Source organism: Rhinoderma darwinii, unplaced genomic scaffold (genome assembly GCF_050947455.1).
Source record: "Rhinoderma darwinii isolate aRhiDar2 unplaced genomic scaffold, aRhiDar2.hap1 Scaffold_69, whole genome shotgun sequence".
In the NCBI taxonomy this organism is placed as follows: domain Eukaryota; kingdom Metazoa; phylum Chordata; class Amphibia; order Anura; family Rhinodermatidae; genus Rhinoderma; species Rhinoderma darwinii.
Window position 1 is genome coordinate 1,853,293 of NW_027464249.1, and position 24,208 is coordinate 1,877,500.

Genomic DNA, 24,208 nt, shown 5'->3' on the forward strand with positions numbered 1-24,208 from the left:
GAGACCCCAAAAACAACATATATAAAGCCTATGGACAAAAGGAAGAACTCCGTTACCAGCCTGGCCGGTATGAAAGTTGTGGAGAGGAATGTAAGTGAAAATGTAAATATTAATGGTAATGTTAGTAGTGTTGGTAATATTGTTGGTGGTGGTAATGTTGTGGATGTTAATGTGGGTTGTAATATTGTGGGGGGAGTGTCAACCATTGGCGGGCCGGTTGCTCCTTCTGCCAGAGCGCCCGGCAGGTCGTATGCGGGCGTTGTGGTGGGGGGACCGTCGGCCCACCCATCCTCATCTTCTGGGCCCGGGGACGGCAGTTTGCAACAGCGCCTCCTAGAAGCCTTAAGGGAGGGGAAGCAGACGATAACAGTAGGGGGAGTGCAGAAGGACCTATCCTTTTGGATAAATAGGTATGGTCTGGATGCCTTCCGAGAGAGACGGGGAGATCAGTGGTCGCTCCCAACAACCGGGCCGGCCGTGGCCAGGAGGAATGTGGTCCGTCTCCAGTGGCGTGGCAATGATGCGTGCCCTCCTCGTAAGAGGGTGGTGGAGCTGCTGCTGGAGATGGGCTTCAAGGCGAGTGACATCTACGCCTTGATACATCCTCATGGTACGGCTGAGTTTGACATCAGCTTTGTTCAGCCGGGGGGCCTTGAGGTCTTCTGGGGGAACTATGAGCTGGTGAAGAGCGAGCCCGGCTGGCGAGGGTTTACTGCGCAAGCAATCTCTCGCCAGAATGGTCTCAGGAAAGTGACCGTTCTTACCCGTAACGAGTCGCTTTCCTGTGTGGACATCATGACCTGGTTGGGAAGATACGGTGAGGTAGCAGAGATGCCACGGAAGAACTGCGATGAGTTTGGCATCTGGTCGGGAGCCTGGACGTTTATGGTTAAACTTAAGCGTCTGGGGCAGACGGTGTCCCACATACCATCATCTGCTTTCTTGGGAAGAGATCGAATCCTTGTCTTCTACCAGGGGCAGCCGAAGCTGTGTCACCGGTGTGGCGACCCCTCGCACTTGAGCGCAAGCTGCACTGTGCAGAAGTGCGCTCATTGTGGGGGGGTAGGCCATCTGGCCGCATCGTGTGAGCAGATTAGGTGTAACCTGTGTGGTGACCTAGGTCACCCTTTCAGTCGGTGTCCGCGCTCAGTCGTCAATGTCTGTTCCAACCCTACGGAGAATGTAAGGAGGGAGGTCTCCGTGGGCGAGGGGGCGGACAGAGACGATAGAGCCCAAGAGCAAAGGACGAACGCCAGGAGGGGACCCCCTTCTCGTCAGAGAAGGGCGGAAAAACGCAGAAGGGAACGAGAGCTGAGGAGGACCCAGGAAACTGGGGACTCCTCTGGCTCGGACCTGGATGCCCCCCAGGATACTGATGCTCTTGGGGGGGCCGTACTGGACGAGGAGATAAGGAGGATAGAGAGAGAGCAGAGGGCTGAGGACTCCCAGTCCTCCCACTATGAAAGTGTGGAAGAGGAAGGGAGGTCACAGCCTAAAACAAAACAGGGGACACCGGGTAACATCAAAACAGGGCTAAAAACATCTGGCCCTGCCCCGGCCAAGGAAGGCAAAACCTGCACCCCCCTGGTGTGCTCCCCCAACCGATACCGTGTTCTCATGGATATTCCAGACCCCCAGGACGGGGGGGAGAGCACGGTAGGGAGTCTAGGTGTCGTTGAGCCTCCTCTTCTGCGGGGGCCACTGTCCCCGGGGGAGGGGGTCGGCCCGGACCCAGGAGATGAGAATGGGAGGGGGGTGGTGGAGGTTATGGACTCCTCAAAAACAAAAAAAAGAGGTAAAGAGGGTGAGGGGTCCTCCTCAGAGGAGAAAGCAAGGGGTGGGAAGAAGAAAACCGTCTAACTCAATCATTTATGATGGCGGCACCCACTCCGTTGACGCTGGCATCGATTAACGTTGCCAGCATTAAGTCGAATATGGCTAGATTTGCAGCCTTTGATTTTCTCGGCCGGGTTGAAGCTGACATTTTGTTTTTGCAGGAGACCAGACTGTCACTTTTGGCAGAGGTCGTGAAAGCTAGGAGGGAGTGGCGACGTGGGCCCTCCTACTGGTCTCTTGCGGCTGAGCCATATAGCGGGGTGGCGGTACTTTTTACCGCACCGGTCACATGCCGGCGGATGATCGAGTTAGAAATGGGGCGGTGCTTGATCTTAGATGTTCTCATGAGGGGACAAGAACTAAGACTCATTAACATCTACGGTCCCCAGACAAAGTGGGACCGGAAAAGTCTCTTCATGAGGATTAAGCCCTTCCTTTTTACAGGCCGACAAGTCATTTTTGGAGGGGACTTTAACACTGTCGTTAGGCCCCAAGACAGAGGAGGTTCCAGAAAGGTACTGGCCTATGATAGTGTCGAGTTGAATAGAATAGCTAGCGATGCTCGCCTGGAGGACATCCACATTCGGTATACCCCAGGCCACTCGGGATTCACCTATCATAGTGGTAGTCGTAGATCCAGAATAGACAGGTTTTTTTTAAAGGAGGACGCCATCTCTTCGGCAGTGTCCGTCGTTGAGGTGGAGTTCTCCGATCACTGTATGATTATGTTTTCTTTGAATGTTGCAGAGTCCCTCCAGATGGGAAGAGGTATATGGAGGCTGAATTCTACTCTCCTGGAAGAAGCAGAGATAAGACAGGCCTTCGAGGATTTTCTTCAGAGCCAGGTACCTTTATTGGATCTAGGTGGTACTAAGTCTGAGTGGTGGGAGGTGTTCAAAGAACGGGTGGCTGAGTTTTTCCGTCAGATCTCGTGCCTCAGGTCTATGAGCAGGTATCGCCTGTATCAAGACATGAGGAGGAAACTCGAACATCTAGTCTCAACCGGAGGTAGCCGTGAGGAAATCTCCGTGGTGAAAGCTCTGCTCAAAAGATGCCAATATGATAGGCACACGTCTTTGGTTCTTGAACGGGATTTCGGGAGGTACCGCTCGCCCGACCCTTACAAGAACTGCAAGATGTCAGTGAGTCGTAAGGTGGTGACAGGACTGGTAGATAGTACAGGCTCCCTGATGAGATCCAAATCAGGGATCTTGGAGGTCATCAGATCCTTTTATTCGCAGCTTTTGGGTGAGCAGGATCTAAACCGAGACGAAATGTCGGCTTTCCTGGCTGAAACCATCCCTGAGCCAGGAGCAGACCCCTCGCTTGGTGTTTTGACAGAGTCGATCAAGGAAGAGGAAGTGATGCTGGCGATTGATGGGTTGGCCATCAAAAAGTCGCCAGGCCCAGATGGCTTAACATCTGAGTTTTATAAGGCTTTTAAGGGAACCTTAGTTCCCCTCTTGACTGCGGTTTTTAATGAGTGCCTCTCCTCGGGCGCTCTTCCAAAGTCAATGGGCAAGTCGGCCTTGATCATTCTGTCAAAGGGTAAGGATTCGACACGTATTGAGAACTGGCGTCCCATAGCGCTCCTCAATACGGACAGAAAGGTTCTCGCAAAAGTACTGTTTAATCGGCTGGTGAAGTTTGCACCCCGGCTCCTTTCGTCGGCCCAGCATTGCTCTGTTCCAGGCCGCAGCACCTTTAGTGCTGTCCTCAGTGTCAGAGAGGCAGTGGAGCAGGGACATTCTGGCCGATGGGAGGGGTACATGCTGTCCTTGGATCAGGCCAAAGCTTTTGACCGGGTGAATCACAAGTACCTTTGGTCAGTCCTTCTGAGGTATGGCCTACCGGGTGAGTTCGTTAATTGGCTCCAGACCCTATACGCTGGGGCTGAGTCTTTTGCACTGGTGAACGGTTGGACTGGAACCCCCTTTGAGGTTGGGTCTGGTGTCCGCCAGGGTTGTCCCTTAAGCCCCTTGCTGTATGTTTTCGCGATCGACCCCTTTCTTAGGCGGCTCGATCGTGGGCCATTGGCGGGGGTGGGGATGGACTTGGAGGAGCCGGAAGCCACTCAGAGGGTGGTTGCGTACGCGGATGACGTCACTATCTTTGTCTCCTCGAGAGGGGAGGCAGAGTGGGTGATGTCAGAAGTTGAGCGCTACTCACGGGCATCTGGGTCCAGGATCAACCGGGACAAGTGTGAAAGTCTCTGGCTGGGGGGAGGGGATCCTAGTTTTGATCTCCCGGACACCCTCCCAGAGCCCAAAGGGTCTGCTAAAATCTTAGGCATTGAATTTGGCCCGGGTGATTACCCCATGAAAAACTGGGAAGGTAGGCTATCAATAGCTGCCCAGAAGGTTGGCCAATGGAAGGGATGGTCTTTGTCCCTTAGGGAAAGGGTTCACCTGGCCAAGGCTTACCTGATGCCCATGTTGCTCTACCTTGGCAGCGTGTGCATGTTGCCAGAACCTCTCTGGACTCGGGTCTATAGCCTGTTCTTCCAACTGTTATGGGGAAACAGGCTTAACCTAATCAAGAGGGAGGTTACTTACCTACCGAGGAAACTAGGTGGGTTAGGTATGGTTAACCCAGTGGTGTTTCTAGTAAACACCTTCATTAAAATTAATTTGGCAAACCTCTTTGAAAGAGAAAGGGCTCCTCTGTGGATATCCTCCTGCAGGGGATGGTTTCGGCCTTTCTTCCAGGAATGGGAGACAGGAGGCCAAGCGAAAGACCTGCGTGTACCCCATGGGCACCTCCCGGCTTATGCCGCCCCGGTTCTGAAGGTTGTTCGTCGGTGGGGTCTGGAGGCGAGGGAGATCAAGACCATGTCGAGAAAATTTCTTGACAGAAAGGTCTTGTTGACCTGCTTCCAGAAGCCCCTGGCGCTCAGGGACTGCCCAAGTAGCGACCTCGGGGTGGGATTAAAACTTTTAAACTCTGTGAGGATTCCCCAGAAGTTTTGGGATCTGGCTTGGCGCTGCTTCCATGGGAGGCTGTATGTAAGGGGCAATCTGAAGTACAGAAACTCCGATGAAAGAGGTTGTCCTCGGGAGGAGTGCGATGACACGCTGGAAAGCATGGACCATTTCTTGCTTCAGTGTCCCTTCAATGCAGAGGTTTACAAACGGGTGGGTGCCTCCATCGGTTGGCCCGGTCTGACCAACCTCTCCTACGCTGGTTGGGCCTATGGGGCATTCGGAGACCTGGGTGGAAGGGATCATTGCACTTCTTTTTTAGTTAGTTTAGTGATCAGGTATTTCACGTGGAACGCACGGTGCTTAGTATCGACTCAGTGTAAAATCCTCCTGGAGGACGAGGTGTGTAGGAATATCATGGGTGACCTGGTGAAGGTCCGGTCTCTGGAGGTTGAGAAACTGGGTGCATCCAAGGCCTCTCGACTTTGGAGGGGCTTCAATTTTAGGGTGCCCTAGGTGGAACCAACCTTCAGGGGGAGGGGAGGGAGTGCCCCTGGGTATTAGACTGGAGGTGGGGGTCTGCACCTGGCCATGACACCGGGAAATAGCGATAGGGACAGAATGAGAGACAGCAGGAGGGACAGATTAGTTTATAAAGTAATAAGGGATAGAGATAGGGCAAGCAGCATAGGTTTAGCGATAGGGACCGGGGTGGTGGTTGGGGGTTGGCTTTGGCCTCTGGGCTGGTGCTCTAGGGGGGCTTTCCTCTCTCTCTCCTCTGGTGATGGGCTGAGTAAGCACAAGTAGGTTTTTGTTTTGAGCTTTTTGGAGACAGAAAAAGGGCTTACAAGCAGCCAAACTTAGGTTTTCGGGTTATTGTATACAGTATGATATTTTGTTATAGTTATGTGTCGGTATGATTATATGGTGTATAGGTGTATGCATGGGTTTGAGTGAATGTTTAGATAAGATGGGAAGTAGATAGGTGGGGTGGGGGGCCTGGGGGTGTGCCCATCCCGATTCTGGACTACGTGGACGTGAGGAGGACATGAGACGTGGGATCGGGCTGGGTGGGTGATGTGTTGGGTGGTGGGGGCCAGCATCTGAACTATGCGGACATGGAAGGACATGAGGCGTGATGCTGGTTGGGGGAGGTGATGGGTGGTGATGGATAAGTTAGTGTGTACAGGGTTAGGTATGAATGTGGATAAGTTAATAAAATAAAATAAAAAAAAGTAAAAAATATATAAAAAAAAAAAAAAAAAAAAAAATAATAATTGAAAAAAATTAGAAAAAAATAAATAAATATATATATATATATATATTTTTGTTTTTTGTGTTTTGTTCTTTTCTTTTCATTTACATGGTGCACTGGAGTAAGTGCACCATGGGATGGTAACTTTTATTTTCAGAGTTTATTATTATTATTATTATTATTATTATTATTATTAGTATTAGTATTATTATTATTTTGTTTATATTATTATTGTGATTATTATTTATTTTGTTTTATATATGTCTTGATTTTTTTTTTTTTTAGGGGGCCATTGGTTGGCACATGGTTTTTAAGAGTATGTTGTATATAGTGTTATAGTTATGTTTTCTTGGGGTTGGGGGGGTATAGGTGTGTGTACGAATGAGTATGGGATTATAGTTATGTATGCATGGGGATTTATGTAAGAAAGGGCCAGGCTGGGTAAATTGTACAGAAATGTACGTAAGTTTTGTTTTGTTGTGTTTGTTTTGTAAATACCGTTTATTTTGTAATGTTTTATATTTTTCTATTAAAAGAGTAGCAGCAGTGACCAGCAAGGAGGGAGGTTGTGTGTGAGAGAGCTGCTGTGTGTGTGTGTTTGGTGGACCACACCCGAGATCCAGGGAGTTTCCTTTCTTTCACCAGCCCAGGTTTCTATCACCTGCCTGGGCTAAGGAAGCTTCCCTGAAGGAGGCTCCATTCATACATGGAGCCTCAGACCTCTACCCCCTGGAGCATGCAGGCGGGGGGTAGGGGGTCTTCCCAACCTGCTGGGAGCGTGCAGCCAGCATCAGGGGTGAGAAGGTCATCCCGTGTAAAGATCTGTGCGGCCCCCCCTGATGCTGGGGCTCTGGAAGGAGCCAGGAGGAGAGACATGGCGGATCATCCAGGTGGAGGACCAGAAGGCCCAGCAAGGCCAGATGCCCGACCAAGGGACCAGAGCACGGTCGAGGAGTGGGGGCTACTGCAGTCGGGGGAGTCGATGGAGACGTTCAGCTCCCGCCTAGCTGCCCGGCTGGAAGAATACCGGGACCTCGGTAAGTCCCTGCGGCGGCTGCGTCAAGATCTGGCGGTCGCCAGGGGACGAGCCGCAAAAACATCAGGCACCAAGAGGTCCCGGTATAGTCTCCAGGTAAAACAAATCCTGGAGGAAGTCAAGGCGGTGGAGGAAAGGCGATCGGAGATCGTGGCTGGTGGGGGAGCCTTCGGGGAGAAGCTGGAAAACGATGAGAGGTTTTCCCTGATGGCGTCCCCCACACAAGGTAACGAAACCCCCTGGAAAGGGGAAGTAGCAAAAAAGAAAGACAGCAAAGTCAGGAAAAATAAGGATGCTAATGCTGCAATAAACATGGAGGCCGTGGAAGTGGAGGCCGTGGAAGTGGAGGCCGTGGAAGTGGAGGCCGTGGAAGTGGAGGCCGTGGAAACGGAGGCCGTGGAAGTGGAGGCTGGAGAAATTGTGGAGATGGAGGAGAGTGTGGAAGCGGAGGAGAGTGTGGAAGCGGAGGAGGAGAGGATGCTGACCCGGGGGGAGACGGAGACGGGCTCAGAGGCCCCCTGGGAAAGCAGCAATGGAGAGGCAAATGTGGAACATTCCTATAACCGATCTGTGGAGAACTATGAATCTAACAGTGAGCACCCCCCGGGGTTGCTCACACAAATACGGCAGCAGGAGTCCCCAGTGTCTATGCAGAATTTTTCGTTTGGAGCAGAGTTGCCGCCAGAGGAGGAAAAAAGGAAGAAGAAAAAATTATGGAAGATGAGGAAGAAGGCAAAGGCGAAGACAGGTGGAGTAACCTATAAGTATTCCTACCTGTCTTCCTTGCGTTCCGGACCGGGTGAGAGCTCGGTTCGGGACGCAAACCCCGCAAATCCCCCAGCTCCGGCCTCTGCAGTGGGGTCGTGGCGGGTATGTGGGCAGAAAAATATGGTGCTGGTTTTGAGCAATGTGGCCAAGATGGCGCCAGATGCCGTCTCCTGTAAAGGAGGTGGTGTCGATGGCCACGTGGCGCTAGGGGGCGTGTCCCCGTGTCCGGCGGATGGGGAACCTCAGAAGCCGGTCTCTGGCGCAAGCCGGAGGCCGGGGGACGGGGGGAACCGGAAACCGGATGTGGCGCCGGAAAACCGGAAGTCCGCTGGTCATGTGACTCGGCCGGCGGACGCACCAAAAAGTGTTGCGGCAGCGAGTGGTGGCGGTAGGAGAGGCTCCGGCACTGCTGGCCATCCCCCGACGGGAGGGGGGGTTGGTTTGGTGCCGGGAGCGGCTCTAGCGGTGCCTGCGGCCCCTCCATCTGCATCGCCGCAAGGCGGTGGGAGGGGTTTAGCGGGCACGGGGGGTGACGGCACCCCTCCTCCCGAACATTGCATTGGTGGCGCAGCAGATATGGAGGTCGGTGAAGCGGAGGGTGCTGAGGGATTGCCGCCTGAGATATCCGGCGGCGCCCCAGAAGTAGCGGCACCTGATGATGTGGAGACCCCAAAAACGACAAAAACAACTTATAAAAAGCCCATGGACAAGAGGAAGAACTCTGTAACCAGCCTGGCCGGTATGAAAGTTGTGGAGAGGAATGTAAGTGGAAATGTAAATATTAATGGTAGCGTTAGTAGTGTTGGTAATATTGTTGGTGGTGGTAATGTTGTGGATGTTAATGTGGGTTGTAATATTGTGGGGGGAGTGTCAACCAGTGGCGGGCCGGTTGCTCCTTCTGCCAGAGCGCCCGGCAGGTCGTATGCGGGCGTTGTGGTGGGGGGACCGTCGGCCCACCCATCCTCATCTTCTGGGCCCGGGGACGGCAGTTTGCAACAGCGCCTCCTAGAAGCCTTAAGGGAGGGGAAGCAGACGATAACAGTAGGGGGAGTGCAGAAGGACCTATCCTTTTGGATAAATAGGTATGGTCTGGATGCCTTCCGAGAGAGACGGGGAGATCAGTGGTCGCTCCCAACAACCGGGCCGGCCGTGGCCAGGAGGAATGTAGTCCGTCTCCAGTGGCGTGGCAATGATGCGTGCCCTCCTCGTAAGAGGGTGGTGGAGCTGCTGCTGGAGATGGGCTTCAAGGCGAGTGACATCTACGCCTTGATACATCCTCATGGTACGGCTGAGTTTGACATCAGCTTTGTTCAGCCGGGGGGCCTTGAGGTCTTCTGGGGGAACTATGAGCTGGTGAAAAGCGAGCCCGGCTGGCGAGGGTTTGCTGCGCAAGCAATCTCTCGCCAGAATGGTCTCAGGAAAGTGACCGTTCTTACCCGTAACGAGTCGCTTTCCTGTGTGGACATCATGACCTGGTTGGGAAGATACGGTGAGGTAGCAGAGATGCCACGGAAGAACTGCGATGAGTTTGGCATCTGGTCGGGAGCCTGGACGTTTATGGTTAAACTTAAGCGTCTGGGGCAGACGGTGTCCCACATACCATCATCTGCTTTCTTGGGAAGAGATCGAATCCTTGTCTTCTACCAGGGGCAGCCGAAGCTGTGTCACCGGTGTGGCGACCCCTCACACTTGAGCGCAAGCTGCACTGTGCAGAAGTGCGCTCATTGTGGGGGGGTAGGCCATCTGGCCGCATCGTGTGAGCAGATTAGGTGTAACCTGTGTGGTGACCTAGGTCACCCTTTCAGTCGGTGTCCGCGCTCAGTCGTCAATGTCTGTTCCAACCCTACGGAGAATGTAAGGAGGGAGGTCTCCGTGGGCGAGGGGGCGGACAGAAACGATAGAGCCCAAGAGCAAAGGACGAACGCCAGGAGGGGACCCCCTTCTCGTCAGAGAAGGGTGGAAAAACGCAGAAGGGAACGAGAGCTGAGGAGGACCCAGGAAACTGGGGACTCCTCTGGCTCGGACCTGGATGCCCCCCAGGATACTGATGCTCTTGGGGGGGCCGTACTGGACGAGGAGATAAGGAGGATAGAGAGAGAGCAGAGGGCTGAGGACTCCCAGTCCTCCCACTATGAAAGTGTGGAAGAGGAAGGGAGGTCACAGCCTAAAACAAAACAGGGGACACCGGGTAACATCAAAACAGGGCTAAAAACATCTGGCTCTGCCCCGGCCAAGGAAGGCAAAACCTGCGCCCCCCTGGTGTGCTCCCCCAACCGATACTGTGTTCTCATGGATATTCCAGACCCCCAGGCCGGGGGGGAGAGCACGGTAGGGAGTCTAGGAGTCGTTGAGCCTCCTCTTCTGCGGGGGCCACTGTCCCCGGGGGAGGGGGTCGGCCCGGACCCAGGAGATGAGAATGGGAGGGGGGTGGTGGAGGTTATGGACTCCTCAACAACAAAAAAAAGAGGTAAAGAGGGTGAGGGGTCCTCCTCAGAGGAGAAAGCAAGGGGTGGGAAGAAGAAAACCGTCTAACTCAATCATTTATGATGGCGGCACCCACTCCGTTGACGCTGGCATCGATTAACGTTGCCAGCATTAAGTCGAATATGGCTAGATTTGCAGCCTTTGATTTTCTCGGCCGGGTTGAAGCTGACATTTTGTTTTTGCAGGAGACCAGACTGTCACTTTTGGCAGAGGTCGTGAAAGCTAGGAGGGAGTGGCGACGTGGGCCCTCCTACTGGTCTCTTGCGGCTGAGCCATATAGCGGGGTGGCGGTACTTTTTACCGCACCGGTCACATGCCGGCGGATGATCGAGTTAGAAATGGGGCGGTGCTTGATCTTAGATGTTCTCATGAGGGGACAAGAACTAAGACTCATTAACATCTACGGTCCCCAGACAAAGTGGGACCGGAAAAGTCTCTTCATGAGGATTAAGCCCTTCCTTTTTACAGGCCGACAAGTCATTTTTGGAGGGGACTTTAACACTGTCGTTAGGCCCCAAGACAGAGGAGGTTCCAGAAAGGTACTGGCCTATGATAGTGTCGAGTTGAATAGAATAGCTAGTGATGCTCGCCTGGAGGACATCCACATTCGGTATACCCCAGGCCACTCGGGATTCACCTATCATAGTGGTAGTCGTAGATCCAGAATAGACAGGTTTTTTTTAAAGGAGGACGCCATCTCTTCGGCAGTGTCCGTCGTTGAGGTGGAGTTCTCCGATCACTGTATGATTATGTTTTCTTTGAATGTTGCAGAGTCCCTCCAGATGGGAAGAGGTATATGGAGGCTGAATTCTACTCTCCTGGAAGAAGCAGAGATAAGACAGGCCTTCGAGGATTTTCTTCAGAGCCAGGTACCTTTATTGGATCTAGGTGGTACTAAGTCTGAGTGGTGGGAGGTGTTCAAAGAACGGGTGGCTGAGTTTTTCCGTCAGATCTCGTGCCTCAGGTCTATGAGCAGGTATCGCCTGTATCAAGACATGAGGAGGAAACTCGAACATCTAGTCTCAACCGGAGGTAGCCGTGAGGAAATCTCCGTGGTGAAAGCTCTGCTCAAAAGATGCCAATATGATAGGCACACGTCTTTGGTTCTTGAACGGGATTTCGGGAAGTACCGCTCGCCCGACCCTTACAAGAACTGCAAGATGTCAGTGAGTCGTAAGGTGGTGACAGGACTGGTAGATAGTACAGGCTCCCTGATGAGATCCAAATCAGGGATCCTGGAGGTCATCAGATCCTTTTATTCGCAGCTTTTGGGTGAGCAGGATCTAAACCGAGACGAAATGTCGGCTTTCCTGGCTGAAACCATCCCTGAGCCAGGAGCAGACCCCTCGCTTGGTGTTTTGACAGAGTCGATCAAGGAAGAGGAAGTGATGCTGGCGATTGATGGGTTGGCCATCAAAAAGTCGCCAGGCCCAGATGGCTTAACATCTGAGTTTTATAAGGCTTTTAAGGGAACCTTAGTTCCCCTCTTGACTGCGGTTTTTAATGAGTGCCTCTCCTCGGGCGCTCTTCCAAAGTCAATGGGCAAGTCGGCCTTGATCATTCTGTCAAAGGGTAAGGATTCGACACGTATTGAGAACTGGCGTCCCATAGCGCTCCTCAATACGGACAGAAAGGTTCTCGCAAAAGTACTGTTTAATCGGCTGGTGAAGTTTGCACCCCGGCTCCTTTCGTCGGCCCAGCATTGCTCTGTTCCAGGCCGCAGCACCTTTAGTGCTGTCCTCAGTGTCAGAGAGGCAGTGGAGCAGGGACATTCTGGCCGATGGGAGGGGTACATGCTGTCCTTGGATCAGGCCAAAGCTTTTGACCGGGTGAATCACAAGTACCTTTGGTCAGTCCTTCTGAGGTATGGCCTACCGGGTGAGTTCGTTAATTGGCTCCAGACCCTATACGCTGGGGCTGAGTCTTTTGCACTGGTGAACGGTTGGACTGGAACCCCCTTTGAGGTTGGGTCTGGTGTCCGCCAGGGTTGTCCCTTAAGCCCCTTGCTGTATGTTTTCGCGATCGACCCCTTTCTTAGGCGGCTCGATCGTGGGCCATTGGCGGGGGTGGGGATGGACTTGGAGGAGCCGGAAGCCACTCAGAGGGTGGTTGCGTACGCGGATGACGTCACTATCTTTGTCTCCTCGAGAGGGGAGGCAGAGTGGGTGATGTCAGAAGTTGAGCGCTACTCACGGGCATCTGGGTCCAGGATCAACCGGGACAAGTGTGAAAGTCTCTGGCTGGGGGGAGGGGATCCTAGTTTTGATCTCCCGGACACCCTCCCAGAGCCCAAAGGGTCTGCTAAAATCTTAGGCATTGAATTTGGCCTGGGTGATTACCCCATGAAAAACTGGGAAGGTAGGCTATCAATAGCTGCCCAGAAGGTTGGCCAATGGAAGGGATGGTCTTTGTCCCTTAGGGAAAGGGTTCACCTGGCCAAGGCTTACCTGATGCCCATGTTGCTCTACCTTGGCAGCGTGTGCATGTTGCCAGAACCTCTCTGGACTCGGGTCGTTAGCCTGTTCTTCCAACTGTTATGGGGAAACAGGCTTAACCTAATCAAGAGGGAGGTTACTTACCTACCGAGGAAACTAGGTGGGTTAGGTATGGTTAACCCAGTGGTGTTTCTAGTAAACACCTTCATTAAAATTAATTTGGCAAACCTCTTTGAAAGAGAAAGGGCTCCTCTGTGGATATCCTCCTGCAGGGGATGGTTTCGGCCTTTCTTCCAGGAATGGGAGACAGGAGGCCAAGCGAAAGACCTGCGTGTACCCCATGGGCACCTCCCGGCTTATGCCGCCCCGGTTCTGAAGGTTGTTCGTCGGTGGGGTCTGGAGGCGAGGGAGATCAAGACCATGTCGAGAAAATTTCTTGACAGAAAGGTCTTGTTGACCTGCTTCCAGAAGCCCCTGGCGCTCAGGGACTGCCCAAGTAGCGACCTCGGGGTGGGATTAAAACTTTTAAACTCTGTGAGGATTCCCCAGAAGTTTTGGGATCTGGCTTGGCGCTGCTTCCATGGGAGGCTGTATGTAAGGGGCAATCTGAAGTACAGAAACTCCGATGAAAGAGGTTGTCCTCGGGAGGAGTGCGATGACACGCTGGAAAGCATGGACCATTTCTTGCTTCAGTGTCCCTTCAATGCAGAGGTTTACAAACGGGTGGGTGCCTCCATCGGTTGGCCCGGTCTGACCAACCTCTCCTACGCTGGTTGGGCCTATGGGGCATTCGGAGACCTGGGTGGAAGGGATCATTGCACTTCTTTTTTAGTTAGTTTAGTGATCAGGTATTTCACGTGGAACGCACGGTGCTTAGTATCGACTCAGTGTAAAATCCTCCTGGAGGACGAGGTGTGTAGGAATATCATGGGTGACCTGGTGAAGGTCCGGTCTCTGGAGGTTGAGAAACTGGGTGCATCCAAGGCCTCTCGACTTTGGAGGGGCTTCAATTTTAGGGTGCCCTAGGTGGAACCAACCTTCAGGGGGAGGGGAGGGAGTGCCCCTGGGTATTAGACTGGAGGTGGGGGTCTGCACCTGGCCATGACACTGGGAAATAGCGATAGGGACAGAATGAGAGACAGCAGGAGGGACAGATTAGTTTATAAAGTAATAAGGGATAGAGATAGGGCAAGCAGCATAGGTTTAGCGATAGGGACCGGGGTGGTGGTTGGGGGTTGGCTTTGGCCTCTGGGCTGGTGCTCTAGGGGGGCTTTCCTCTCTCTCTCCTCTGGTGATGGGCTGAGTAAGCACAAGTAGGTTTTTGTTTTGAGCTTTTTGGAGACAGAAAAAGGGCTTACAAGCAGCCAAACTTAGGTTTTCGGGTTATTGTATACAGTATGATATTTTGTTATAGTTATGTGTCGGTATGATTATATGGTGTATAGGTGTATGCATGGGTTTGAGTGAATGTTTAGATAAGATGGGCAGTAGATAGGTGGGGTGGGGGGCCTGAGGGTGTGCCCATCCCGATTCTGGACTACGTGGACGTGAGGAGGACATGAGACGTGGGATCGGGCTGGGTGGGTGATGTGTTGGGTGGTGGGGGCCAGCATCTGAACTATGCGGACATGGAAGGACATGAGGCGTGATGCTGGTTGGGGGAGGTGATGGGTGGTGATGGATAAGTTAGTGTACAGGGTTAGGTATGAATGTGGATAAGTTAATAAAATAAAATAAAAAAAAAGTAAAAAATATATAAAAAAAAAAAAAAAAAAAAAAAAATAATAATTGAAAAAAATTAGAAAAAAATAAATAAATATATATATATATATTTTTGTTTTTTGTGTTTTGTTCTTTTCTTTTCATTTACATGGTGCACTGGAGTAAGTGCACCATGGGATGGTAACTTTTATTTTCAGAGTTTATTATTATTATTATTATTATTATTATTATTTTGTTTATATTATTATTGTGATTATTATTTTTTTGTTTTATATATGTCTTGATTTTTTTTTTAGGGGGCCATTGGTTGGCACATGGTTTTTAAGAGTATGTTGTATATAGTGTTATAGTTATGTTTTCTTGGGGTTAGGGGGGTTTAGGTGTGTGTATGAATGAGTATGGGATTATAGTTATGTATGCATGGGGATTTATGTAAGAAGGGCCAGGCTGGGTAAATTGTACAGAAATGTACATAAGTTTTGTTTTGTTGTGTTTGTTTTGTAAATACCGTTTATTTTGTAATGTTTTATATTTTTCTATTAAAAGAGTAGCAGCAGTGTCCAGCAAGGAGGGAGGTTGTGTGTGAGAGAGCTGCTGTGTGTGTGTGTTTGGTGGACCACACCCGAGATCCAGGGAGTTTCCTTTCTTTCACCAGCCCAGGTTTCTATCACCTGCCTGGGCTAAGGAAGCTTCCCTGAAGGAGGCTCCATTCATACATGGAGCCTCAGACCTCTACCCCCTGGAGCATGCAGGCGGGGGGTAGGGGGTCTTCCCAACCTGCTGGGAGCGTGCAGCCAGCATCAGGGGTGAGAAGGTCATCCCGTGGAAAGATCTGTGCGGCCCCCCCTGATGCTGGGGCTCTGGAAGGAGCCAGGAGGAGAGACATGGCGGATCATCCAGGTGGAGGACCAGAAGGCCCAGCAAGGCCAGATGCCAGACCTGAGGACCAGAGCACGGTAGAGGAATGGGGGCTACTGCGGTCGGGAGAGTCGGTGGAAACCTTCAGCTCCCGCCTAGCTGCCCGGCTGGAAGAATACCGGGACCTCGGTAAGTCCCTGCGGCGGCTGCGGGAAGATCTGGCGGCCGCAAGGGGACGAGCAGCGAAAACATCAGGCGCCAAGAGGTCCCGGTATAACCTACAGGTAAAGGAAATACTGGAAGAAATTAATATGGTGGAGGAGAGAAAGATGGAGATTGTGGTCGGTGGGGGAGCCTTCGGGGAGAAATTGCAGAATGATGAAAGGTTTTCCCTGATGGCGTCCCCCACGCAAAGTAATGAAACCCCCTGCAAAAGGGGAGTAAAGGCATTGGCTGCTAAAAGTGCAGAGGCAGTGGAGGCCGCAAAAGTGGAGGCCGCAAAAGTGGAGGCCGCAAAAGTGGAGGCCGCAAAAGTGGAGGCCGCAAAATTGGAGGCCGCAGAAGTGGAGGCCACAGAAATGGAGGATAGCGTGGAGGTGGAGAGGACGCCTACCCGGGAGGAGACGGGCTCGGAGGACCCCTGGGAGGGCAGTAATGGAGGGGCAAGTGGGGAACTTTCCTGCAGCCAAGGTGTGCAAGACATTGAATCGGGCAGTGGGCACCCCCCGGGGTTGCTCACGCAAATACGGCTGCAGGAGTCCCCAGTGTCCCTCCAGAACTTTACTTTTGGAGCTGAGTTGCCACCAGAGGAGGACAAAGTACAGAAGAAGAAGCTTTGGAAGTTAAGGCGGAAGAAAACAAAGGCGAAGACAGGTGGGGTATCCTATAAATATTCCTACCTGTCTTCCTTGCGTTCCGGACCGGGTGAGAGCTCGGTTCGGGACGCAAACCCCGCAAATCCCCCAGCTCCGGCCTCTGCAGTGGGGTCGTGGCGGGTATGTGGGCAGAAAAATATGGTGCTGGTTTTGAGCAATGTGGCCAAGATGGCGCCAGATGCCGTCTCCTGTAAAGGAGGTGGTGTCGATGGCCACGTGGCGCTAGGGGGCGTGTCCCCGTGTCCGGCGGATGGGGAACCTCAGAAGCCGGTCTCTGGCGCAAGCCGGAGGCCGGGGGACGGGGGGAACCGGAAACCGGATGTGGCGCCGGAAAACCGGAAGTCCGCTGGTCATGTGACGCGGCCGGCGGACGCACCAAAAAGTGTTGCGGCAGCGAGTGGTGGCGGTAGGAGAGGCTCCGGCACTGCTGGCCATCCCCCGACGGGAGGGGGGGTTGGTTTGGTGCCGGGAGCGGCTCTAGCGGTGCCTGCGGCCCCTCCATCTGCATCGCCGCAAGGCGGTGGGAGGGGTTTAGCGGGCACGGGGGGTGACGGCACCCCTCCTCCCGAACATTGTATTAGTGGCGCAGCAGATATGGAGGTCGGTGAAGCGGAGGGTGCTGAGGGATTGCCGCCTGAGATATCCGGCGGCGCCCCAGAAGTAGCGGCACCTGATGATGTGGAGACCCCAAAAACAACATATATAAAGCCTATGGACAAAAGGAAGAACTCCGTTACCAGCCTGGCCGGTATGAAAGTTGTGGAGAGGAATGTAAGTGAAAATGTAAATATTAATGGTAATGTTAGTAGTGTTGGTAATATTGTTGGTGGTGGTAATGTTGTGGATGTTAATGTGGGTTGTAATATTGTGGGGGGAGTGTCAACCATTGGCGGGCCGGTTGCTCCTTCTGCCAGAGCGCCCGGCAGGTCGTATGCGGGCGTTGTGGTGGGGGGACCGTCGGCCCACCCATCCTCATCTTCTGGGCCCGGGGACGGCAGTTTGCAACAGCGCCTCCTAGAAGCCTTAAGGGAGGGGAAGCAGACGATAACAGTAGGGGGAGTGCAGAAGGACCTATCCTTTTGGATAAATAGGTATGGTCTGGATGCCTTCCGAGAGAGACGGGGAGATCAGTGGTCGCTCCCAACAACCGGGCCGGCCGTGGCCAGGAGGAATGTGGTCCGTCTCCAGTGGCGTGGCAATGATGCGTGCCCTCCTCGTAAGAGGGTGGTGGAGCTGCTGCTGGAGATGGGCTTCAAGGCGAGTGACATCTACGCCTTGATACATCCTCATGGTACGGCTGAGTTTGACATCAGCTTTGTTCAGCCGGGGGGCCTTGAGGTCTTCTGGGGGAACTATGAGCTGGTGAAAAGCGAGCCCGGCTGGCGAGGGTTTGCTGCGCAAGCAATCTCTCGCCAGAATGGTCTCAGGAAAGTGACCGTTCTTACCCGTAACGAGTCGCTTTCCTGTGTGGACATCATGACCTGGTTGGGAAGATACGGTGAGGTAGCAGAGATGCCACGGAAGAACTGCGATGAGTTTGGCATCTGGTCGGGAGCCTGGACGTTTATGGTTAAACTTAAGCGTCTGGGGCAGACGGTGTCCCACATACCATCATCTGCTTTCTTGGGAAGAGATCGAATCCTTGTCTTCTACCAGGGGCAGCCGAAGCTGTGTCACCGGTGTGGCGACCCCTCACACTTGAGCGCAAGCTGCACTGTGCAGAAGTGCGCTCATTGTGGGGGGGTAGGCCATCTGGCCGCATCGTGTGAGCAGATTAGGTGTAACCTGTGTGGTGACCTAGGTCACCCTTTCAGTCGGTGTCCGCGCTCAGTCGTCAATGTCTGTTCCAACCCTACGGAGAATGTAAGGAGGGAGGTCTCCGTGGGCGAGGGGGCGGACAGAGACGATAGAGCCCAAGAGCAAAGGACGAACGCCAGGAGGGGACCCCCTTCTCGTCAGAGAAGGGTGGAAAAACGCAGAAGGGAACGAGAGCTGAGGAGGACCCAGGAAACTGGGGACTCCTCTGGCTCGGACCTGGATGCCCCCCAGGATACTGATGCTCTTGGGGGGGCCGTACTGGACGAGGAGATAAGGAGGATAGAGAGAGAGCAGAGGGCTGAGGACTCCCAGTCCTCCCACTATGAAAGTGTGGAAGAGGAAGGGAGGTCACAGCCTAAAACAAAACAGGGGACACCGGGTAACATCAAAACAGGGCTAAAAACATCTGGCCCTGCCCCGGCCAAGGAAGGCAAAACCTGCACCCCCCTGGTGTGCTCCCCCAACCGATACCGTGTTCTCATGGATATTCCAGACCCCCAGGACGGGGGGGAGAGCACGGTAGGGAGTCTAGGTGTCGTTGAGCCTCCTCTTCTGCGGGGGCCACTGTCCCCGGGGGAGGGGGTCGGCCCGGACCCAGGAGATGAGAATGGGAGGGGGGTGGTGGAGGTTATGGACTCCTCAAAAACAAAAAAAAGAGGTAAAGAGGGTGAGGGGTCCTCCTCAGAGGAGAAAGCAAGGGGTGGGAAGAAGAAAACCGTCTAACTCAATCATTTATGATGGCGGCACCCACTCCGTTGACGCTGGCATCGATTAACGTTGCCAGCATTAAGTCGAATATGGCTAGATTTGCAGCCTTTGATTTTCTCGGCCGGGTTGAAGCTGACATTTTGTTTTTGCAGGAGACCAGACTGTCACTTTTGGCAGAGGTCGTGAAAGCTAGGAGGGAGTGGCGACGTGGGCCCTCCTACTGGTCTCTTGCGGCTGAGCCATATAGCGGGGTGGCGGTACTTTTTACCGCACCGGTCACATGCCGGCGGATGATCGAGTTAGAAATGGGGCGGTGCTTGATCTTAGATGTTCTCATGAGGGGACAAGAACTAAGACTCATTAACATCTACGGTCCCCAGACAAAGTGGGACCGGAAAAGTCTCTTCATGAGGATTAAGCCCTTCCTTTTTACAGGCCGACAAGTCATTTTTGGAGGGGACTTTAACACTGTCGTTAGGCCCCAAGACAGAGGAGGTTCCAGAAAGGTACTGGCCTATGATAGTGTCGAGTTGAATAGAATAGCTAGTGATGCTCGCCTGGAGGACATCCACATTCGGTATACCCCAGGCCACTCGGGATTCACCTATCATAGTGGTAGTCGTAGATCCAGAATAGACAGGTTTTTTTTAAAGGAGGACGCCATCTCTTCGGCAGTGTCCGTCGTTGAGGTGGAGTTCTCCGATCACTGTATGATTATGTTTTCTTTGAATGTTGCAGAGTCCCTCCAGATGGGAAGAGGTATATGGAGGCTGAATTCTACTCTCCTGGAAGAAGCAGAGATAAGACAGGCCTTCGAGGATTTTCTTCAGAGCCAGGTACCTTTATTGGATCTAGGTGGTACTAAGTCTGAGTGGTGGGAGGTGTTCAAAGAACGGGTGGCTGAGTTTTTCCGTCAGATCTCGTGCCTCAGGTCTATGAGCAGGTATCGCCTGTATCAAGACATGAGGAGGAAACTCGAACATCTAGTCTCAACCGGAGGTAGCCGTGAGGAAATCTCCGTGGTGAAAGCTCTGCTCAAAAGATGCCAATATGATAGGCACACGTCTTTGGTTCTTGAACGGGATTTCGGGAGGTACCGCTCGCCCGACCCTTACAAGAACTGCAAGATGTCAGTGAGTCGTAAGGTGGTGACAGGACTGGTAGATAGTACAGGCTCCCTGATGAGATCCAAATCAGGGATCCTGGAGGTCATCAGATCCTTTTATTCGCAGCTTTTGGGTGAGCAGGATCTAAACCGAGACGAAATGTCGGCTTTCCTGGCTGAAACCATCCCTGAGCCAGGAGCAGACCCCTCGCTTGGTGTTTTGACAGAGTCGATCAAGGAAGAGGAAGTGATGCTGGCGATTGATGGGTTGGCCATCAAAAAGTCGCCAGGCCCAGATGGCTTAACATCTGAGTTTTATAAGGCTTTTAAGGGAACCTTAGTTCCCCTCTTGACTGCGGTTTTTAATGAGTGCCTCTCCTCGGGCGCTCTTCCAAAGTCAATGGGCAAGTCGGCCTTGATCATTCTGTCAAAGGGTAAGGATTCGACACGTATTGAGAACTGGCGTCCCATAGCGCTCCTCAATACGGACAGAAAGGTTCTCGCAAAAGTACTGTTTAATCGGCTGGTGAAGTTTGCACCCCGGCTCCTTTCGTCGGCCCAGCATTGCTCTGTTCCAGGCCGCAGCACCTTTAGTGCTGTCCTCAGTGTCAGAGAGGCAGTGGAGCAGGGACATTCTGGCCGATGGGAGGGGTACATGCTGTCCTTGGATCAGGCCAAAGCTTTTGACCGGGTGAATCACAAGTACCTTTGATCAGTCCTTCTGAGGTATGGCCTACCGGGTGAGTTCGTTAATTGGCTCCAGACCCTATACGCTGGGGCTGAGTCTTTTGCACTGGTGAACGGTTGGACTGGAACCCCCTTTGAGGTTGGGTCTGGTGTCCGCCAGGGTTGTCCCTTAAGCCCCTTGCTGTATGTTTTCGCGATCGACCCCTTTCTTAGGCGGCTCGATCGTGGGCCATTGGCGGGGGTGGGGATGGACTTGGAGGAGCCGGAAGCCACTCAGAGGGTGGTTGCGTACGCGGATGACGTCACTATCTTTGTCTCCTCGAGAGGGGGGGCAGAGTGGGTGATGTCAGAAGTTGAGCGCTACTCACGGGCATCTGGGTCCAGGATCAACCGGGACAAGTGTGAAAGTCTCTGGCTGGGGGGAGGGGATCCTAGTTTTGATCTCCCGGACACCCTCCCAGAGCCCAAAGGGTCTGCTAAAATCTTAGGCATTGAATTTGGCCCGGGTGATTACCCCATGAAAAACTGGGAAGGTAGGCTATCAATAGCTGCCCAGAAGGTTGGCCAATGGAAGGGATGGTCTTTGTCCCTTAGGGAAAGGGTTCACCTGGCCAAGGCTTACCTGATGCCCATGTTGCTCTACCTTGGCAGCGTGTGCATGTTGCCAGAACCTCTCTGGACTCGGGTCTATAGCCTGTTCTTCCAACTGTTATGGGGAAACAGGCTTAACCTAATCAAGAGGGAGGTTACTTACCTACCGAGGAAACTAGGTGGGTTAGGTATGGTTAACCCAGTGGTGTTTCTAGTAAACACCTTCATTAAAATTAATTTGGCAAACCTCTTTGAAAGAGAAAGGGCTCCTCTGTGGATATCCTCCTGCAGGGGATGGTTTCGGCCTTTCTTCCAGGAATGGGAGACAGGAGGCCAAGCGAAAGACCTGCGTGTACCCCATGGGCACCTCCCGGCTTATGCCGCCCCGGTTCTGAAGGTTGTTCGTCGGTGGGGTCTGGAGGCGAGGGAGATCAAGACCATGTCGAGAAAATTTCTTGACAGAAAGGTCTTGTTGACCTGCTTCCAGAAGCCCCTGGCGCTCAGGGACTGCCCAAGTAGCGACCTCGGGGTGGGATTAAAACTTTTAAACTCTGTGAGGATTCCCCAGAAGTTTTGGGATCTGGCTTGGCGCTGCTTCCATGGGAGGCTGTATGTAAGGGGCAATCTGAAGTACAGAAACTCCGATGAAAGAGGTTGTCCTCGGGAGGAGTGCGATGACACGCTGGAAAGCATGGACCATTTCTTGCTTCAGTGTCCCTTCAATGCAGAGGTTTACAAACGGGTGGGTGCCTCCATCGGTTGGCCCGGTCTGACCAACCTCTCCTACGCTGGTTGGGCCTATGGGGCATTCGGAGACCTGGGTGGAAGGGATCATTGCACTTCTTTTTTAGTTAGTTTAGTGATCAGGTATTTCACGTGGAACGCACGGTGCTTAGTATCGACTCAGTGTAAAATCCTCCTGGAGGACGAGGTGTGTAGGAATATCATGGGTGACCTGGTGAAGGTCCGGTCTCTGGAGGTTGAGAAACTGGGTGCATCCAAGGCCTCTCGACTTTGGAGGGGCTTCAATTTTAGGGTGCCCTAGGTGGAACCAACCTTCAGGGGGAGGGGAGGGAGTGCCCCTGGGTATTAGACTGGAGGTGGGGGTCTGCACCTGGCCATGACACCGGGAAATAGCGATAGGGACAGAATGAGAGACAGCAGGAGGGACAGATTAGTTTATAAAGTAATAAGGGATAGAGATAGGGCAAGCAGCATAGGTTTAGCGATAGGGACCGGGGTGGTGGTTGGGGGTTGGCTTTGGCCTCTGGGCTGGTGCTCTAGGGGGGCTTTCCTCTCTCTCTCCTCTGGTGATGGGCTGAGTAAGCACAAGTAGGTTTTTGTTTTGAGCTTTTTGGAGACAGAAAAAGGGCTTACAAGCAGCCAAACTTAGGTTTTCGGGTTATTGTATACAGTATGATATTTTGTTATAGTTATGTGTCGGTATGATTATATGGTGTATAGGTGTATGCATGGGTTTGAGTGAATGTTTAGATAAGATGGGCAGTAGATAGGTGGGGTGGGGTGCCTGGGGGTGTGCCCATCCCGATTCTGGACTACGTGGACGTGAGGAGGACATGAGACGTGGGATCGGGCTGGGTGGGTGATGTGTTGGGTGGTGGGGGCCAGCATCTGAACTATGCGGACATGGAAGGACATGAGGCGTGATGCTGGTTGGGGGAGGTGATGGGTGGTGATGGATAAGTTAGTGTGTACAGGGTTAGGTATGAATGTGGATAAGTTAATAAAATAAAATAAAATAAAAAAAAGTTAAAAATATATAAAAAAAAAAAAAAAAAAAAAATAATAATTGAAAAAAATTAGAAAAAAAATAAATATATATATATATATATTTTTGTTTTTTGTGTTTTGTTCTTTTCTTTTCATTTACATGGTGCACTGGAGTAAGTGCACCATGGGATGGTAACTTTTATTTTCAGAGTTTATTATTATTATTATTATTATTATTATTATTATTATTATTTTGTTTATATTATTATTGTGATTATTATTTATTTTGTTTTATATATGTCTTGATTTTTTTTTTAGGGGGCCATTGGTTGGCACATGGTTTTTAAGAGTATGTTGTATATAGTGTTATAGTTATGTTTTCTTGGGGTTGGGGGGGTTTAGGTGTGTGTATGAATGAGTATGGGATTATAGTTATGTATGCATGGGGATTTATGTAAGAAGGGCCAGGTTGGGTAAATTGTACAGAAATGTACATAAGTTTTGTTTTGTTGTGTTTGTTTTGTAAATACCGTTTATTTTGTAATGTTTTATATTTTTCTATTAAAAGAGTAGCAGCAGTGTATATACCGCTCTGATCCATATATAGCAGCAGTGAATATACCGCAGATATAAATATATACCAGTAGTGAATGTTATCAGCCACAGTCCGCCCTTCTCCTCCTCCTCTCATCCAATAACATGTGGAGGCCGAGGAGAGGTGCAGAGTTGCCATACTCACTCGTTAGACGCGCTCTCTGTATCGTGGTCCGCAGGGGCGTGCGCTTCTCCGCTGCAAGCTCTGTTGTGAACTTGTGATATTCTGCACACAGGGGCGGATGTAGGATTGAAATCTAGGGCAGGGGTGGAAAAAACACAACCTGTCAATCATCTGTCAGAAGTAAAAATGTTTCCCCGATGAGTACAAGAAAGCCCCACCTGGGAATTAGACTTTCTTGTACTCCACAATGGGGAAACATTTTTTCCCTCTGGCGGCTAACTTTTCAGTTGACAGGAAGCAGAGTTACATGAAGGGAAATTATTTTTCCTTGACCTCTAGTTTCTATTGTGGCGCAGGGGAGTATAAAAAAGTATAGGTTTTATATTTGTAATACTGCTAACTTTTATTTTTTTGCTATGTTCGGCTGGACCATTTAGACTAAGGGTATGTGCACACGTAGTGACCAAAAACGTCTGAAAATACCGAGCTGTTTTCAAGGGAAAACAGCCCCTGATTTTCAGACTTTTTTGAGCAACTCGCGTTTTTTGCGGCGTTTTTTACGTCCGTTTTTGGAGCTGTTTTCATTGGAGTCTATGAGAAAACGGCTCCAAAAACGTCCAAAGAAGTGTCCTGCACCTCTTTTGACGAGGCAGTCATTTT

The 24,208-nt window shown here is 51.8% G+C and overlaps 1 protein-coding gene across 1 annotated transcript in view; it reads right to left on the bottom strand.

Annotated features, from left to right (window-relative positions):
- LOC142728759 (protein phosphatase 1 regulatory subunit 36-like) overlaps positions 1-23,645 on the bottom strand; it is a 157,669-nt gene extending 134,024 nt beyond the window's left edge. Inside the window, exon 1 of the mRNA XM_075849138.1 lies at positions 23,570-23,645. The gene's annotated coding sequence lies outside the window, so the exon portion shown is untranslated. The remainder of the gene's footprint in view (positions 1-23,569) is intronic.
- Between the last annotated feature and the right edge of the window lie 563 nt (positions 23,646-24,208).